Here is an 11,975-nt window from a genome sequence, read left to right on the forward strand (position 1 = left end):
TAAAATGGCTTCGACATTATGGAATGTGAAGCTTGGTAATAAGAGGTTTGTTTGATAGATAAAGATCTGGAGCTTGTATTTGTGGTGTTTGGGCCGATGGGTTACGGCTTGTAATGTGTTGCGGAAAGGGGTCTCTGGCTCGATGTGGCCTGAGCATGAAATGGTTGGTAAACAATGTGGGATCAGAATCCCATGTCTGGACCTTAAAGGTTAAGGTGTGATATTACGAGATCGAGGGGAATCCTCGAATGCCTAGATAGGTCTCCCTGTAGCAGTCTCAAGAAGGACTTAGGGGTGACGCAGTGTTGGGTTTGTTATTAGTTGACGAGTCTTGAGCTCTTGTTTTAGCTCTTTGATATTGGGTTTTGGTATTTTTGTGTTTTGTACTTGTTGGTCCCGGAGTTTGGAGGGAAGAAATGTTGGTCATGGGCTTTGGACTTGTTGGTCCTGGACTTGGTGTTTTAGACTAACTTGTTTGGTGTTTTGGACTTGTCGGTCCGGGAGTTTGTGTGTTGGACTCATTGGCCTGGGCTTTGGACTTGTTGGTCCTGGACTTGGTATTTTGGACTCACTTGTCCAGGATTTTGTGTGTTGGATGCTTTCTTTGGATTTTGGCCTTTTTGAGAAAAGGGTTTCAATCTTGTTTTGTATTGATTTTAGCTTGGGCCTTGGCTTCGGCCTTGGGTGAGTAGCTTTGGTTTGGCTATGGGTTTTGGTTTTGCTTCGGCTGGATGGCTTTTGTATCGGCTGAATGGCTTTTGGTCTTTGTTTTTTTGCTTTGGCTTTAGCCTTGGCTTTCGTTTTGGCTTTGGTTTTCGCTTTGGCTTGGATTTTGGCTTTGGCCTTGAATGGCTATTGGCTTGGGCCTTTGATTTTAGCCTTGGGTGAGTAGCTTTGATTTGGCTTTTGCTTTGAGTGAATTGACTTTGGTTTTTGCTTTGAGTGAATGGATATTGGCTTCAGTCTTTGATTTTGGCCTTTCTCTTTGGCTTTGGGTGAAAGGATATTGGCTTGAGCCTTTGATTTTGGCCTTTTGCTTTGACTTTTGGTGAATGGCTATTGGCTTGGGCCTTTTATTTTGGCCTATCGCTTTGACTTTGGTGAATGGATATTGGCTTGGGTCTTTGATTTTGGCCTTGGCTCTGGTTTTTGATTTATTGGTTCTTTGCCGTCCTTCATTAGAGGAAGGTAGAGGTGCAGACGGGGATGTACCCGTTGGTGAGAGGTTGATATTTGGTGATGGGATGTTTTTGTGGGGAATGGGCTTACCTTCCGTCATTGATCATGAACAAGGAGATGTTCTGGTTTGTTATCTGGATCCCTTTGATTGAGAGCTCGTTCTATATCGGGTGCTAATGAAAGGTTTCTATTGCCAGACATGGAATAGGTAAAGAGAATGGACACGGAGTTTCGAGTCCTCCGCTTACTTGGTACAGAACATCACTCGAGTGTACTCACATTGAATTGGTACATATTGTTTGTTTTAAATCAATTCTCAAATCAATTCTCGTTGTCAACGGAAAATGGTAAAGGGGAGAATATATGATAGTTGGAAATCGTGCTTTTATTTAGATAAATAAGAGGTTAGCATAGACTCGATGAATACATGCGACTCATGGGGACAGCCCCCAGTTGTCATTTAGGTATAAAAGGACAGACGCTAGGATAGATATGAGAAAGCCTAAGACTCGGACTCGGACTCAATCGTAGATACAAACTCCTAATCATCATGTTCCTCCTCAAATGTCTCTTTCGCAGCATCCAGCGGCTTGAATGTCTGGTTTTGAGCATTGGCCCACTTGAGCACTTCACTCTCGTTTTTGGGAATGATATGAGGACAAAAGTCCATGAGGCTTTCATCTCCTTGCAGAAAGAGATGTTCATTAGGGTTGTTTTCATCACTTGGTTGGCATAGGGATCAAGCTACCAGTTCATGGTTGTCAATCATATTTTGAATAACATGTTTCAGTTTGAAGCATGTTTTAGTATCATGACCTTTTCCTTGATGATATTGGCAATAGGCAATGCCGTCGCAGAAACGGGTTTTCCTGCATTCAGACGGGTCCGGAGTGGGCCCGATTGTAACACCCCCATACTCCAAGTGCCTTACCAGGACCACTCAGGTATAAGGACGTTACCATCTCGGTTACCCGAGGCAATGATAATCAAATAAACAATAATGAAACGATATTTAAATAGTAATACTTTAGCGAAAGGTTACAATCCAAAAACCAAACCAAATACTAATACATGTTCTCAAAACGGCTGTCTACTGAACTAACTAAAATGTATATGAAAACTGCTAAACTACAGCGGAAGACTTCTATCATCTGATCGTGGCAATCCCAGCTATCCTAGTACTCATGTCATACCTGCTCAATATCTGCTCACCATCCCCGAATGGATCACCGCAGGTTTTCAAAACATTCACCGGGGTCAGTACTATTTACACAAGAGGTATAATCAACAATACAGTAACCAATACAACTCAAACAATCATATATGATAAAGCACTCCACTCCGTCTCCGTCTCCGACTGTCCACTGGACCAGCCCTGCCAGTGGGGGACCGCAGCCGTTCCCACCTAAGCCCCGCTCATCATACCGAGCGATAACCCTGTCCCATTAATGTGCACATCCCCTTCCGTGGCGGGTTCCACGAAGGGCGAAAGTAGGGCGCGATGCCACTCCCGCAAGTGACTCCACTCAGCCGAGAACGCATCTCGAGAACCACAGACAGACAATCACAATCACAATCACAACATCGTCTGAATCAACCAATTATACTAATTACAAAGACAACACCATACCACATGTAAGTAATCGAGTAGGGAAACCCTACCGGAAAGCACAATTGTCGACGATCTCACAGTTTTGAAGTCAAAAAGCTTCCTCTACGAATCCTCCTCCTAATTATACAAGCACATAATTACTACTATGCACATAACACAACAAAATCCCCAATTCCCAATATTAGGGTTTAACTAACTTTGACGAAATACAATAAAAACGGTATAAAGGTCTTACCCTCGACGCAAGGATTACAACGGTGTAAAGACAAGTGAAATCCGACCTTCCAAGCTCCGGGATTTGTTAACAATGCGATTAAGGTGATGAACGTAGTTTGCTTTCTCTTCTCACGGTGATTTAGGTTTCGAGAAAAGTAATTAGAATGAATGACGAAAAGATTATATACCTTAATCGCATAATTAACAAAACCCGAGAAAACAACCCCAAAACGGCTACTCGATCGAGTAGCCCAGGTACTCGATCGAGTACTCCCCTACTCGATCGAGTATCGCAGTTACTCGATCGAGTACCCAACAGGTCAGAAACTATTTTATTTCGCAAAACTCCCTTACTCGACAGAGTAAGGCCTACTCGATAGAGTACCCCAAGACTCATAAATACGGAGTATTACAGTCTTCCCTCCTTAAAAAGAACTTCGTCCCCGAAGTTCAAACCAACACAAAACAAAGGCTCACACTACCACACTCCCGACTCAACAATCGAAACAAACTCAATATAAAAACTTGTTACTAACTCAAACTCAACCCGACTCAACGACAACAACTATACCGACACAACATAAAAAGGGTATAAAACTCTTAAAACTCTTTGCGATCATCTCCTACCCCCCTAAAAGAAACAAGGTTACGTCCTCGTAACCAAACATACCTGATCAAAAAGGAAAAGGTAGCGCTCTCTCATGATCTCCTCTGCCTCCCATGTAGCTTCCTCTGTCTCGTGGTTAGACCAAAGGATCTTAAACAACACTGTCTCACCACTCCTAGTCTTCCTAACCTTCCGGTCAAGGATCTGCTTAGGTACCTCAAGATATGATAAATACTCATCTAGTTTTATGCTCTCTGCCTCTAACACATGTGACGGGTCACTCACATACTTCCGCAGCTGCGATACATGAAACACATTATGCACTCTCTCTAAAGCAGCAGGTAAAGCCAGACGGTAAGCAACCTCCCCAACTCGCTCTAAGATCTCATAAGGACCGATGAACTTCTGACTCAGCTTGCCTTTCTTCCCAAATCTCATAACACCACGCATAGGAGACACTTTCAGAAGAACCTTATCCCCAACCTGAAACTCTATATCCCGGCGATGTAGATCTGCATAACTCTTTTGTCGATCCGAGTTTGCTCTCATGCGTTCCCTGATCATCTTAATCTGTTCAACCATCTCATGTACCATCTCTGGTCCTAGAACCACTGCCTCAGCACTGTCGTCCCAACAAATCGGACTCCTGCATCTCCTTCCATATAACGCCTCAAACGGTGCCATGCCTATACTAGTGTGGTAGCTGTTGTTCTAAGAAAACTCTATCAAATCCAACCTCTGTTCCCAGCTACCACCAAAGTCCATCACACAAGCTCGTAACATATCCTCAAGAGTTTTGATTGTTCTCTCAGTCTGACCGTCTGTCGCAGGATGAAAAGCTGTACTCATCTTCAAAGTTGTACCCAAAGATTCCTGCAACTCTTTCCAGAACCGTGATATAAACCTCGCATCTCTGTCAGACACTATGTCCTTAGGGACTCCATGTAACTTAAGCACATTATTTCGATAAGCCATAGCCAATTGTGCTTTAGTCCATGTATCTTTCATTGGAACAAAGTGAGCTGACTTGGTCAGTCGATCCACTATCACCCATATCATGTTATTACCATGTTGACTCTTTGGTAAATCCACGATAAAATCCATAGAAATGGATTCCCACTTCCACTCAGGTACCTCCAAAGACTGAATCTTACCTTGTGGTCGTCGCTGTTCCCCTTTAACTCTCTGGCATGTCAAACAACGGGCCACAAACTCAGCTGTTTCCTTCTTCAGCCCAGGCCACCAAAACGTGTTTTTCAAGTCCTTGTATAGCTTGTCTCCGCCTGGATGTACTGAATATGGTGTACAATGTGCCTCTGTCATGATTGTCTTTTTCAGCTCCTCATCATTAGGGACACACCACCTACCATCAAACCTAAAACTACCATCTGTGTGAATAAAAAATTGGGACACTGTCCCTTTCTCTACTCCAGCTCTCCACTCAACCATCTTAGGATCTAAAGCTTGTTTACCTTGAATATCATCATAAAGATCAGGCTGCACTGTCAAATCTCCCATAGCATCTCCTCTCTGAATCATATGTATCCCAAACTTCCCCACCTCATCTCTCAACCTCATCAAAGATAGAGCTGTACACAGGGAGTGTACACTCTTCCTACTCAAAGCATCTGCAACGACATTGGCTTTCCCTTCATGGTAGATAATATCCATGTCATAATCGCCAATCAGCTCCATCCACCTCCTCTGCCTCATGTTCAACTCTTTTTGAGTGAAGATGTACTTGAGACTCTTGTGATCAGAAAATACCTTAAAGGTCGCCCCATAAAGGTAATGTCTCCAAATCTTGAGAGCAAACACCACCGCACCCAACTCTAGATCATGTGTAGGGTAGTTCTCCTCATACGGCTTCAATTGCCTAGAAGCATAGGCAATCACCTTACCGTTCTGCATCAACACACATCCTAACCTATTCTTTGAGGCATCTGTATAAACCTCAAAGTTCTCGATCCCTTCAGGCAATGCTAAGATAGGAGCTGTGGTCAAACGCTCCTTTAATGTTTGGAACGCCTTTTCACAACTCTCATCCCAATGAAACCTGTTCTCTTTCCTCATCAACGCTGTCATAGGTCTAGCTATCTTGGAGAAATCTTTCACGAACCGTCTGTAGTATCCAGCTAAACCCAAGAAACTCCTAACCTCAGCGACATTCTTTGGTGCTTCCCACTTTGTCACTGCCTCAATCTTTGCCGGATCCACTGCTACTCCCTCCTTAGAGATCACATGCCCCAGAAAAGCAACTTTCTCCAACCAGAACTCACACTTGGACAGTTTAGCATACAACTCATGGTCCTCAACGTCGCAACACGATCCTCGGATGCTCCTCATGCTCCTCCTTAGTCTTAGAGTAGACTAAGATGTCATCGATGAACACCACCACGAACTTGTCCAAAAACTGTCTGAAGATTCTGTTCATCAAATCCATAAACACGGCCGGTGCATTAGATAACCCAAACGGCATCACCACATACTCATAGTGACCATACCTCGATGTGAAAGCTGTCTTTGGTATGTCCACCTCTCTAATCTTCACCTGTTGGTACCCCGACCTCAAATCAATCTTGGAAAAGACTGATGCACCACTCAACTGATCAAATAGGTCATCTATCCTTGGCAAAGGATACTTGTTCTTCACCGTCACTCGATTCAGCTCTCTGTAATCTATGCATAACCTCAAACTCCCATCCTTCTTCTTCACGAAAAGAACCGGTGCTCCCCACGGCGATACACTAGGTCTAATGTATCCCTTCTCTATCAGATCGTCTAACTGCTTCCTGAGATCCTCCATCTCTTTAGGACCCATCCGGTACGGTGCCTTAGAGTTTGGCTCCGTCCCCGGTTTCAACTCAACGGTGAAATCTAACTCCCTCTTCGGTGGCAACCCCAGAATCTCGTTAGGAAAAACATCGGCAAACTCTCCCACCACTGGTATCTCGTCAACTGTCGGACTCTCTATCCGGTCATCTCTCACATGGCACAAGATCAAAGGACATCCCTTCCTCAGATAAGACTTCAACGTGATAGCTGCAATCAACTTAACTTTGAGTTTGACTAAAAACCCACGATAAGACACACTAATACCCTTAGGCCCTCTCAAAGACACTTTCTTTTGATGACAGTCTATCTTAGCTTTATACTTTCCCACCCAATCCATCCCGACTATCATCTCAAAACCGTTAAAAGGAAACTCTAGCAAGTCTACTGATAGGTCGACTTGCCCAACTATCATAGACACATCCCTAAACAACCTCCCACAAGATACAGACTCCCCCGAAGGTATACAAACTTTCTCACTTACAAACTCATAAACTTTCAAACCCAACCTTTTAACATGACTCGATGATACAAACGACTGGGAAGCCCCCGAATCAAACAAAACAAAGGTATGCATACCGTTAACAAGAAAGGTACCAGTGATAACATGTACATCCTCCTCACCGCTTTCTTGTCCATCATGAAATGACTTTTTTGGTCTTTTGTCCACCTCCCTGGACAAGATCTTGGCTGATGTGGCCGCTTAGCACCCGACCCACGATTGTTGTTGTTGTTGTTCGTAGCTGGTTTCGATAAGAATTACCGCCGTTGCGGTTACCTCCACTCGATAGCTTTGGCTCCCCGGTTAGACCATGACCCGCTTGGTCCGTTGCTCGCATAACTCGTGCGGTCCCCGAGAATAACTTCCCGACCCGTCCCCGAAAAGCTCCGGGCACACTCGTGCACTCATGTCTCTTGTGGCCGACACCGCCACAGCCAAAGCAAGTCATACCCCAACTTATTCTTTGCTACCCCCACGGCCACTCCCGAAGGAAGCCCCAAAGACTAAACCCGACCCCAGAAAACCCCTTAGCTTGATTGTGGTTGCCTTTCTTATGACTAGATTGGCCACCACCCTCACTCTCAACCTTTCTTTTCTCAACACCGGACCTCTCCGAGCCATCTCCATTAACCTCTCGGCCCTCCCGGCTCTCTCTCATAAGCGTCCTTAACATCGTAAGGACTCATACAGTAGCTTATCCATGATCCTAGGGTCAACCCCTCTCAAACCTCGGCGCCGATTCTCATCACTCAATCCCATGTCCTCAAAGATACCTAGACTTCTCATTAAACCGCTTATAGTACTCAGCCACGGACATGTCGGATGTCATCTTGAACCCATCAAACTCCTCCTTGACTTGCTTCTCACATGCTCGCACAAACTCTTTTCTCATAGCCCTACGGAACTCATCCCAAGGTATAGCAGGTAAGCCTTGGTTAGCATACATCTCTCTCGCACTCACTTTCACCTTATCCCACCACTCACCAGTGCCTCTTTCGAGATAGAACGCAGCTTGCTCTACTCTCATCTCATCGGACAATGAACCAGGTCCGATATATTCTCCATCTCACGATGCCAGTTGTCAAGAAGGTTTGGTTCCCGGTCCCCTTGTACTCCTTTGGGTTGAACCTAGCTATGTAAAGGCTGATCTTAGAGTGATCAACCTCCTTATCCTTATTCACTTTCTTTAAGGCCTCCGTAAAAGCATCCTGGTGCTCCAACATCTTAACAATATCATCCGTATTCATGGACTCAGCTCTCGCATAGTAAGCGTTTCTCTTAGGCGGCATCTTGAAGCTATATATAAGAAAGGGTAGACATAAACACATGTACTAAACCTCAAAACACGAAAACAGGCTACCCAGGTGCTACTCGATCGAGTGTCCCAACCTACTCGATCGAGTAAGAGGCTACTCGATCGAGTGCCTCCCATACTCGATCGAGTACCTCGACTTCAGAACACAAACAGACCTTATGACTTCTAACATACTCGACCGAGTAGCCAGGCTACTCGATCGAGTGACCCCCTACTCGATCGAGTACCCCTAGTTACTCGATCGAGTACCCTAAAACTCGATTCTGGTCGTAAAAACGTCAAAAACCCACCCGATCAAGTCAGTCCCACTCGATCAAGTCATGCTAACTCGAATATGTTACCCGCATGCTATAACATATTATAACATGTAAAACAACTTATAACGCGATATCATTTCTTAATTATGCATACTATGCTACTCAACTGCTCATGCGATTAACAAACAATTATATCATGTTATTAATGCCACATAGTAATCACTCAACATGATTCTCATTCCAACACAATTCTATATATATATATCTCTCTTCAATTTCATTCATATTCTCAACTTCTACTTCAAACATCCCACATTTACAACACACCTCATTACATCCACACACCAGCGAACAAACAACACATATGACTTAACAGAGAATTCCCCCCATGTGACCGGTTCAAAATTATAGGGCGATCGCGAATTTAGGACGTCTCCCAAGCCTTTGCATTAGCTCCTACAACCTTTACCCCGGGTTCATTTTAATTGACTCCCTATATTCATTGGGTTCATTGGTTACAGGTTTCAGGATCGTCGCTCTGATACCATTTTGTAACACCCCCATACTCCAAGTGCCTTACCAGGACCACTCAGGTATAAGGACGTTACCATCTCGGTTACCCGAGGCAATGATAATCAAATAAACAATAATGAAACGATATTTAAATAGTAATACTTTAGCGAAAGGTTACAATCCAAAAACCAAACCAAATACTAATACATGTTCTCAAAACGGCTGTCTACTGAACTAACTAAAATGTATATGAAAACCGCTAAACTACAAGGCGGAAGACTTCTATCATCATCGATCGTGGCAATCCCGGCTATCCAAAGTACTCATGTCATACCGCTCAATATCGCTCACCATCCCCGAATGGATCACCGCAGTTTTCAAAACATTCACCAGGGAAGTACTATTTACACAAGAGGTATAATCAACAATACAAGAACCAATACAACTCAAACAATCATATATGATCAAGCACTCCACTCCGTCTCCGTCTCCGACGGCGTCCACTTTGGACCCTACCACGATGAGGGACCGCAGCCTGTTCCCACCTAAGCCCCGCTCATCATACCGAGCGATAACCCTATCCCATTAATGTGCACATCCCCTTCCGTGGCGAGTTCCACGAAGGGCGCGAAAGTAGGCGTGATGCCACTCCCAAGTGACTCCACTCGCCGAGAACGCATCTCGAGAACCACAGACAGGACAATCACAATCACAATCACAACATCGTCTGAATCAACCAATTATACTAATTACAGCACAACACCACACCACATGTAAGTAATACTGAGTAGGGAAACCCTACCTGGAAAGCACAATTGTCAGACGATCTCACAGCTGAAGTCAAAAAGCTTCCTCTACGAATCCTCCTCCTAATTATAAAAGCACATAATTACTACTATGTACATAACACAACAAAATCCCCAATTCCCAATATTAGGGTTTAACTAACTTTGACGAAATACAATAAAAACGGTATAAAGGTCTTACCCTCGACGCAAGGATTACAACGGTGTAAAGACAAGTGAAATCCGACCATCCAAGCTCCGGGATTTGTTAACAATGCGATTAAGGTGATGAACGTAGTTTGCTTTCTCTTCTCACAGTGATTTAGGTTTAATAAAAGTAATTAGAATGAATGACGAAAAGATTATATACCTTAATCGCATAATTAACAAAACCCGAGAAAACAACCCCCGTAAACCGGCTACTTGATCGAGTAGCCCAGGTACTCGATCGAGTACCCCCCTACTCGATCGAGTATCGCAGTTACTCGATTGAGTACCCAACAGGTCAGAAATTATTTTATTTCGCAAAACTCCCTTACTCGACAGAGTAAGGCCTACTCGATAGAGTACCCCAAGACTCATAAATACGGAGTATTACACCGATTGGTTGTAGTTTCCCTTCAGTCATGAGCTTTTGAAGAGCTGCGGCATAGGTTGTGTTGAGGTTGGTGAATGTCCTTTGAGAATGTTCAACCTTGTTGTTCGACTTAAGACATCCGAGAGGATTGTCTTGACTGAGAGGCGCAATTATGATTTTGCCAGCTTCAATCATATCTTGAATGACATTCTTGAGTTTGAAGCAGGATTCGGTGTCGTGGCCCTTGCCTTAATGGTATTGGCAATAGGCATTAGGGTTCCAGAAACGGGATTTCTTAGCCTCAGATGGATCCGGAGTTGGTCCAATCGGTTTCAGTAATCCTTCTGAAGTAAGTATCCCCAGAGCTGTGCCATCTGTTATTCCCAGATCTGTGAATACCCTTTGATGTTTTCCCATGATTGCAACATTGGTGTTTTTTGGGATGTTTTTGTGAGTTTTGTTTTTGTTTTTGTTTTTGTCAATCCTGGGCGGAAGCAGGATTTGGTAATTGTCAATAGGAAGTTTTTGGGATGTTGCTTGATATTTTGAATGGGATTTTGGTGAGGTTATTTATTTGTTGGTAGGTTCGTGGATGTGGGAACCATCGGATGACTCCTCATTTTCAACAGTTGTTGGTTGGTGAACGGAGGGTCGGTTTTCTCCTTGGTGGTCAGGTTCATTTTCGGTACTACTAAACCTTGTCTCCAAATTGGCTACCTGGGTGTTCATATCATCGATAGCGACTTGCAGCTTTGAGAATATATTGTTGATGGAGATGGAGAGCATCATTATGGCTCTTTGTATGCCATCCTCGTCAATTGCATAAATTTTCTCATCGTCAAGAGAGAGATGAGATGAGAGCAGTCTAGGAAAGATTCCTGACTGTGTCCAATAGGGTTTTCAAGATGGTTGTTTTTGTTGTTGGCAAGTAGTCGGCTTTCAAGGAGCTTAACCCTTTGCTCAATATCAGAAAAGGGAAAATTCTCGGTTATCATTTTGTCCTCAAATTGGGAGAGACAAGTGCTCAAGTTTTCCACGGTAGCAAGGAGTCGAAGGACCATGTTGTTGGTTTTGGCAGAAGTCATGGCGGACGAAGGTTGATCAGCTTCCTGAGTTTTTGGGTGGTGATCGACGACACCCAAGGGATTCCTAATTAACATCACGATAGGCGTTATAACTTGTTTTGGCAAGGTACTGCACAAACGAAGGCAAGTGCGACACATATGTACAAAAGGAAGCTTTGTCGTGAAGATGCGACGGTGTGACTAGGTTATGAGTTCATTAAAGAGCGTGAATGACCTCTTGTGTTTGAACTCTTGATGCATGACTTTGAATTTAGACTCGAGTGTCAACTTTGGCATAGTGATGCCTAGACAGACGACTTCTGACTCAGTTTGGATGTGTGTTGATGGCGTGATGCCGTTGGACAAGACATATACACAAACTTGACCTTTGACCCGTAATGTAAGGGAAATGCGGGTTTAAAACTCGACAGGTTTCGACTCTGCTAATGCCATTGAAGATGTCTCGACAATTAGGCGACACGACCTAGACCAGAAGATAGGTACTAACTTCGGCAG

This window comes from Silene latifolia, chromosome 7 (assembly GCF_048544455.1).
Source record: "Silene latifolia isolate original U9 population chromosome 7, ASM4854445v1, whole genome shotgun sequence".
Classification (NCBI taxonomy): Eukaryota; Viridiplantae; Streptophyta; class Magnoliopsida; order Caryophyllales; family Caryophyllaceae; genus Silene; species Silene latifolia.